Here is an 8,771-nt window from a genome sequence, read left to right as displayed (position 1 = left end):
ACGTTTTCTGTGTACGTAACTAATCAGTAGAGTAAATCCACATCTTGCAATCAAACTTGATTCTAAAAATATAAAAAATATGATTTGTCTCAGTATTATTCCGTAGATGCAAATGTATTTGGTGTACTTGCTTCTGAATCTACTTATTTTGGGGATTGCACTCAATACAGCATTCCACTTTTTAGATGTATATATTCGCTTTTAACAAACTTTGAAGTCAAAGAGATTACAAAAAATTAGTCTTAAGTGACCACTAACTGTATGCAAAAAAAAAATTATTTTTTAAAGGCACAAGTTGATATGGTATCACAAGAAGACTTGAATATTTTTTTGTCTGGAACGATTATGAAAAACGCAAAATGATAAATCGCTGATAAGAACACACTTCGGATTGAAAGTGCGCTACCGGTAAAGTTTTCTCGGATAGGATACGGTCGAACGAAAACTTTTAACTTACCCTTACTGGTATTTTACGCAGGAACGTAGCAAAATTGAAAATGTGTAATATTAAGCTGTGATTAAAGAGAATTGTTATTGCACATATACTAAAACAAAAAACACTCACTTGATCCTGTTGATTGCACCTCGGACGTAATTTTGGTAATGCGTACCTAATTCTGTACTTGAATGCACTGGAAAATGGAACCGTTTCAGACCAATGTACAGTTGTACTTCGCTGATTGGAATTATTGAGATGATTTTAATAATATATCTGTCTTAAGGCTACCATAATAACAGAAACAAGAGAGCAATTCCCAAATATATGTACACGTTAACCAGAGCGAAGCAATGCTTACCTTTGACGCTACCGGTACCCTCCAACAATTTCCGAGTTACTCGTAGCAAGAATTTACAGTATCTAACTGGACAGCCAGAGTTCCCATGTATAAAATAATACAGCGAAATTTTGGACGAAATATCAGACTTCATACGAAATTTAGACATAAAGAAAAGTAATAGCCTTCTGGCAAAAAATCAATCTTTAACCACTGAAAATTTTAAAGCCATTGTCCAAGTATTCGAAGAGAGAAGCTATTTTTAATGATAATGATGACGAATAACAAGAACAACAACAACATAATATCGAAACAATCGCTATGTCCATTAGCGTGTCCAAAAACAAAGACATTGTAAGAAAGGTAAGGTTTGTTTTTTCGTCCGGGTGTCAACGGATCGTGAAAGTACTACATCGAGTTACTCGTGGCGTCAAATTTAATACCCATACGAAAACCAATGTTCTTTTCCTTAGCTACTGGACTAACGCTTTCGAAATATCAGATGTTGAATATAGTGTCATCCTCTAAAAAAATTCACTTTCCTTTTTACATAAATCATCAGGACTTCCCGTGCTCATTGTAACACCACATATTGTTTTAAGTTGAACTACGGCGTGGTTTTTCCGATGAGCCAATTTTCCGAGCAAGTATTAAAAATAGAACAATATAACAGAGTTGAACGATGATTTAGCAAAACTTTCCACAGGTTTATTCATGTTCAATAGTCTACTGAGATGACAACGTTCATTTAGTTACAATAGCTCACTTTCATTGCATATTGCATTAAATGTTTCGTTTTATCATCTGAAAGAGAGACCGCTTTCTTTGCGCCAGGCATCGTTATAAATATCAACTTTTTTACGGTATTCAAAACTTCGTGAAGAGCCTGAGAACCAAAAATAAAATGGCAAGTTGGTATCAAAATTACCTTGACAACGAACGTTCATTATGATTATTATAATATAAAATTAATGATATCGTGGTAAGGACATTTTCTAAAGTCTAAACTATACATTGTCAGTAATCATAATTACATACCAATCAGTTCTTATTGGTGACAGCACATTTGAACCCACGTACATTTGCACCCGTACATTTGCACCCACCGACATTTGCATCCCGGACATTTGAACCCACGTACATTTGAATTGCACCCACCGACATTTGCATCCCGGACATTTGCACCCCGGACATTTGCACCCCGGACAATTGCACCTACATACTATTGCACCTATGGAATTTTTTTGTTTTTGTTCACGGATATTTGAACCCATACTAACCCTAACCCATGGGATATACACATGAGTTCAAATGTACGTGGGTTCAAATGTCCGGGATGCAAATGTCGGTGGGTGCAAATGTCCGGGATGCAAATGTTGGTGGGTGCAATTCAAATGTACGTGGGTTCAAATGTCCGGGATGCAAATGTCGGTGGGTGCAAATGTACGGGTGCAAATGTACGTGGGTTCAAATGTGCTGTCACCAATAAGAACTGATTGGTATGTAATTATGATTACGGACAATGTATAGTTTAGACTTTAGAAAATGTCCTTACCACGATATCATTAATTTTATATTATAATAATCATAATGAACGTTCGTTGTCAAGGTAATTTTGATACCAACTTGCCATTTTATTTTTGGTTCTCAGGCTCTTCACGAAGTTTTGAATACCGTAAAAAAGTTGATATTTATAACGATGCCTGGCGCAAAGAAAGCGGTCTCTCTTTCAGATGATAAAACGAAACATTTAATGCAATATGCAATGAAAGTGAGCTATTGTAACTAAATGAACGTTGTCATCTCAGTAGCCTATTGAACATGAATAAACCTGTGGAAAGTTTTGCTAAATCATCGTTCAACTGTGTTATATTGTTCTATTTTTAATACTTGCTCGGAAAATTGGCTCATCGGAAAAACCACGCCGTAGTTCAACTTAAAACAATATGTGGTGTTACAATGAGCACGGGAAGTCCTGATGATTTATGTAAAAAGGAAAGTGAATTTTTTTAGAGGATGACACTATATTCAACATCTGATATTTCGAAAGCGTTAGTCCAGTAGCTAAGGAAAAGAACATTGGTTTTCGAATGGGTATTAAATTTGACGCCACGAGTAACTCGATGTAGTACTTTCACGATCCGTTGACACCCGGACGAAAAAACAAACCTTACCTTTCTTACAATGTCTTTGTTTTTGGACACGCTAATGGACATAGCGATTGTTTCGATATTATGTTGTTGTTGTTCTTGTTATTCGTCATCATTATCATTAAAAATAGCTTCTCTCTTCGAATACTTGGACAATGGCTTTAAAATTTTCAGTGGTTAAAGATTGATTTTTTGCCAGAAGGCTATTACTTTTCTTTATGTCTAAATTTCGTATGAAGTCTGATATTTCGTCCAAAATTTCGCTGTATTATTTTATACATGGGAACTCTGGCTGTCCAGTTAGATACTGTAAATTCTTGCTACGAGTAACTCGGAAATTGTTGGAGGGTATCGGTAGCGTCAAAGGTAAGCATTGCTTCGCTCTGGTTAACGTGTACATATATTTGGGAATTGCTCTCTTGTTTCTGTTATTATGGTAGCCTTAAGACAGATATATTATTAAAATCATCTCAATAATTCCAATCAGCGAAGTACAACTGTACATTGGTCTGAAACGGTTCCATTTTCCAGTGCATTCAAGTACAGAATTAGGTACGCATTACCAAAATTACGTCCGAGGTGCAATCAACAGGATCAAGTGAGTGTTTTTTGTTTTAGTATATGTGCAATAACAATTCTCTTTAATCACAGCTTAATATTACACATTTTCAATTTTGCTACGTTCCTGCGTAAAAATACCAGTAAGGGTAAGTTAAAAGTTTTCGTTCGACCGTATCCTATCCGAGAAAACTTTACCGGTAGCGCACTTTCAATCCGAAGTGTGTTCTTATCAGCGATTTATCATTTTGCGTTTTTCATAATCGTTCCAGACAAAAAAATATTCAAGTCTTCTTGTGATACCATATCAACTTGTGCCTTTAAAAAATAATTTTTTTTTTGCATACAGTTAGTGGTCACTTAAGACTAATTTTTTGTAATCTCTTTGACTTCAAAGTTTGTTAAAAGCGAATATATACATCTAAAAAGTGGAATGCTGTATTGAGTGCAATCCCCAAAATAAGTAGATTCAGAAGCAAGTACATCAAATACATTTGCATCTACGGAATAATACTGAGACAAATCATATTTTTTATATTTTTAGAATCAAGTTTGATTGCAAGATGTGGATTTACTCTACTGATTAGTTACGTACACAGAAAACGTATAAAAACGAATAATAATTGAACTTACGACAGTTTATTTGATGAGTATAGTTTCTATCTTTGTGATGTTTACAGTGAATAGAACACTCTACGTTGCAGATTCCGTAATATTCTGCAAGTCCAAAATTTCCATCGTAAGATTTGCTGAAAGGCCCAATGCCGCGATTTTAGTAAAAAAAAACGTATAATTCAAATCTCTATATCTTGCCAACGTCAAAAAACCCTGACAGAAAATTTTCTAGGATATATTGGTTCTGATTTTGCTGGGGTTGTTCATTAAATTCGATTTCGTCGAATAATCAATGTGCTCAAGTTTTTTTTTTATGACATATGAACAACATTTGCCGGAGATTTTATTTTTAACTCGTACAATGTATCGAGGTCAGTCTCCTTTACTCCTGAGTTGGTGCGCATGGCCTTGCTTGCTCTTATAAAAACAAAAAATCAATGCTTCAATATATGGACACGAAAGCTAAAATGAAATAGCATCATAATCGTACAGTATCGGCAGACTGACGCATTTTTTTTAAATTTTGGAATGAAAAATAAATTCCATATAGCCCACAACAGTTTTTTAAATTAATTAGAGTACAACAATCTTTAACCACTGCAAAATTCAAAGCAATTGGTTCCATAGATAGAGAAAAGCGACAAAAAGTGAAATTACACCAACAATAACGTAACAATAACATGAAGAAGAAAGCAATTATAGGTACATATCGTGTCCAATAATAAGAAGTTCCAAAATTGAAATAAAAAACAATTCAAAACAAAGATGCTGACGCGAAGCATTTCTCATAAGTATATATTATTTGGTCCTTCTGGCGTGGAAGTTTTGCAATATAATTAGATTTTTCATTTATTTTTTGATGAATACTGTATTATGAATGTTAAAAATGAGAGAAGTGTGTTTTGTTTATCAAAAATTTTAAAAACTAATTTATTTTTCTCTAATTATAAGCTGTAATTTTTCGCTTGACTGCAAGATGAAGTTGGTGTAAAAACTCAAGTATATATGTGCATATAGTTAAGAGTTAAAAATTTTGGAATGAATAATTCCATAAAGACCACACAAGTCTTTGAAACTAATCAAAGCAAAAGCAATTGGTCTTGTAGTTAATGAGAAACGCGATTTTTTTTTTCACAACAAAAAGAAGAATTCCAACTACAACAATAGCACAATAACAAAATGGATATCGGACAAGACAAAGGACACGTCCATTTCGCGTCCAATGACGTGAAAATTTAAAAATTAAAATAAAAAAACGATTCAAGTGAAAGTTTTTACACAAAGCGATAAGTATATACAACTTAGTCCTTCGGGGTGCCGAAAGTCAAACAGAAACCACTCTCAATGATAGTATAAAGAGAAGCCAGATTTTGAAAGAGTTTTCTTGTGTTAAAGACATACAATCGTCGAGTTCGTCAGAGGCAAGCTCAAACACGTGCTGAAGAAACACGAGCCCGACTTTGGCACGAGAAACGTAAAGAGAAAGATGCACTTCTGGCTGAAATTTTACACAACAAATTAAAAATCCAAGAAAAAAAGATTATCGAACAACCCACACTTCCTGAGCTGACTTCCGACATGAGCGAACACATAAACAAAGCACTAGTTCCATATCCTCCAAATCAAGTCCTTTCTGAGTGTTTCAACATTTCAATAACCCGCGAGCACATGTCGACTTTGTTCGGTCTAAATTGGCTTAATGATGAAATTATAAATTTTTATATGGAATTGATTGTTCAGCGCTCTAAAGATGTAAAAGATTACCCCGCAGTACATTCCATGAATACATTCTTTTATCCTCGATTGAGTACACAATCTTATACATCAGTACGTCGGTGGACAAAAAAAGTTGATATATTTTCCAAAGACATCGTTCTGTATCCAATACATCTTGGCGTGCATTGGTGTCTAGCTGTCGTTGATTTCATATCGAAACAAATAAGATATTATGATTCAATGGGTGGAGCCAATCGGGAATGCCTTGAAATCCTAAAAAATTATCTTCTTTGTGAGCACAAGAATAAAAAAGGATCAGAGATCAATCTTTCTGACTGGCAACTGTTGTCAATGTCTGATATACCGCAACAAATGAATGGATCAGATTGTGGAGTCTTTGCTTGCAAATTTGCAGAGTATATTACTTCTAAATCAGACTTAACATTTCCCAGCGAGATATGCCTTACTTTCGGCGAGCCATGGTATGGGAAATTATCAACAAAAAACTTCTACGGTGATATGACATTGTACTAATATATTTATATCATTTTCGGATCTTGTTTACTTTGGTAACCTTTGTTAAATATTATTATCTGCTTCCCATCCATTATGATATCATTATTCTGGCTACCATGCTCCATTGATATATATATATTTTCATTATTGGGGGGTTGTGTTTCGAAATTTAGAGAGTGGTAAATATTTTGCCAATAGCGATGAAACTATTTGCACCTTATAAAAATGTGTTATGTATATGACAGACCATCTACTCTACACTGATAAATATACCATTTTCTGAATATTCAAAGACAATTTTACCGAAGTTAGGTATTGAAGTCTGGCATCACATCTGGGGAATGTAGGACAATCACTAGGGTTGCCTATTTGGGAAGCTAAAGAACATAAACGAAAGCTGTCAATGATAAAAGCTAATCAAATAAATCATATCTTATTCACTTCTAATACGAGGAAGAACAATCTACTTGCGAGCATTGATATGAGGAATACAGTAATGTTTCGCTGACTCACATATACGTACTGACTTACGTGATATTGATGGAATCCAAATTTCAAAATGCAAGTAGTGTGGGTACATGTACTCGAAATGCTGATTGCATTCGCAAATTATCAAAAACAACAGTAAAGTCTGTGAAAAAAAATCTCTGTGGTAAATAATATGTCGAACTATCGATTTCTTGTAACACTTAAAAAAAAAAAAAAAATTTAAAAAAAATAAAATAAAATTTTCAAGATCAAAAATAAACCGAAAATAAAAGAGTAATGAAAAAAAAAATAAACAACTGTAAAAAAAAAAAAAATCAAACGACTAGACCGGAAAACACGACCTTTTTTTTTGTCAGCTGTTTTATATTGTAATTTTTTTTTTCAAACCGATGCGCAGCCTGTTGCATTTTATTTCTCGCTAAACCTCCAATAACAATCGTTTTTCAATTATTTTAACATACGTCGGTCCGTAAACATACGTTTTTTGAATTTAATTATGTCAACTCAGTTGTCAATTTTCTACTAAAGTCAGTACATCCTTATGGTTGTTTCCAATCAACAGATGCACAAAACTTAACTACGACATTGCATGATTTCCTAAACACGAAATAAATTACCACTCTGCATCACTCGGCTCAAAAAAGAAGATTTAAACCCTCATATATATTGCTCAATACTCTAATATATAAACACATACAAAATATACCATAATTTTAATGACTAACACATTTGGGAAGCTAAAGAACATAAACGAAAGCTGCCAATGATAAAAGCTAATCAAATAAATCATATCTTATTCACTTCTAATACGAGGAATAGAGTGATGTTTCGCTGACGTATAATACTGACATATACGTACTGACTTACGTAATATTGATGAAATCCAAATTTCAAAATGCAAGTAGTGTGGGTACATGTACTTGAAATGCTGATTGCATTCACAAATTATCAAAAACAACAGTAAAGTCTGTGAAAAAGAATCTCTGTGGTAAATAATATGTTGAACTATCGATTTCTTGTAAAAAAAAATAAAAATAAATAAAATTATCAAAAATAAACCGAAAATAAAAAAGTAATGAAAAATAAAAACAACTGTAAAAATGCAAATCAAAATATAAAAAATGAAAATTAAAAAACGCGCTTAAAATAAAAATGCCGTTTTTCAATTATTTCTGACATACGTCGATCAGTAAACATACGCAAAACCATAAACTTAATGACTAACACACGGTTGCCGATATGGTTTTCGAAAATTACCAAACGCTATCCCCTGATACCGGAAACAATATTACATAACAACTTCCCACGCACCACCATCGACCAACGTTTGACCAACATAATTTTGCTTGACATTTGCAACAACATTTATGTGTTGGATTCGACATCATCACCATTGACCAACATTTGCTCAACATTTGCAACAACATTTGGATATCGAATCCGACGTCATATACTACTAGCAACTTCTATGGCTTTGAGCGAATTTTGAGTACGTCACAACGTTATTCATGAATTTAACAATCCATTTTATATGACATTTATTTCCCCAAAATATAAAGTGAGAACACTGCGCGTGTTTGCCATCAGCGAGTTATTAAAATCAACGCGTGACTTTACTTGAGCAAAAGAAATGCTGTCAAGTTTTCACGCAGTGATATCCCCAACACATGCAATTACTATGCGGGCAACACACTGTACATGTGGGTCTGCCATTTTTGCACAATTTCCCGGTTTCGACGTAAAAACATATTAGTCCTATGCAGTGGTTTGATACGCGCAAACTCGTTCTTGTATTATGTTTTAGAACATGTGTTTCTAGACTTATTTGTCGCAACCCAAAATTTTCTTGGGTCGCTAGTTTTTTTTCAATAAAAACATAAAAGTTAATAATCTTATCATTCAATCTGGCAAAGGCATGGAGCAAAAAGGAAGCAGTTAAGCTCGCGTAACC

At 33.9% G+C, this 8,771-nt stretch overlaps 1 pseudogene; it reads left to right on the top strand.

Annotated features, from left to right (window-relative positions):
* Nucleotides 1-5,278: 5,278 nt before the first annotated feature.
* LOC144422829 (sentrin-specific protease 1 pseudogene) lies at nucleotides 5,279-6,473 on the top strand (annotated as a pseudogene).
* The last annotated feature ends 2,298 nt before the right edge of the window (nucleotides 6,474-8,771 follow it).

This window comes from Styela clava, chromosome 5, assembly GCF_964204865.1.
Source record: "Styela clava chromosome 5, kaStyClav1.hap1.2, whole genome shotgun sequence".
In the NCBI taxonomy this organism is placed as follows: Eukaryota; Metazoa; Chordata; class Ascidiacea; order Stolidobranchia; family Styelidae; genus Styela; species Styela clava.
The sequence above is the reverse complement of the archived record's forward strand: the minus strand, read 5'-3'. Positions and strand labels throughout refer to the sequence as shown.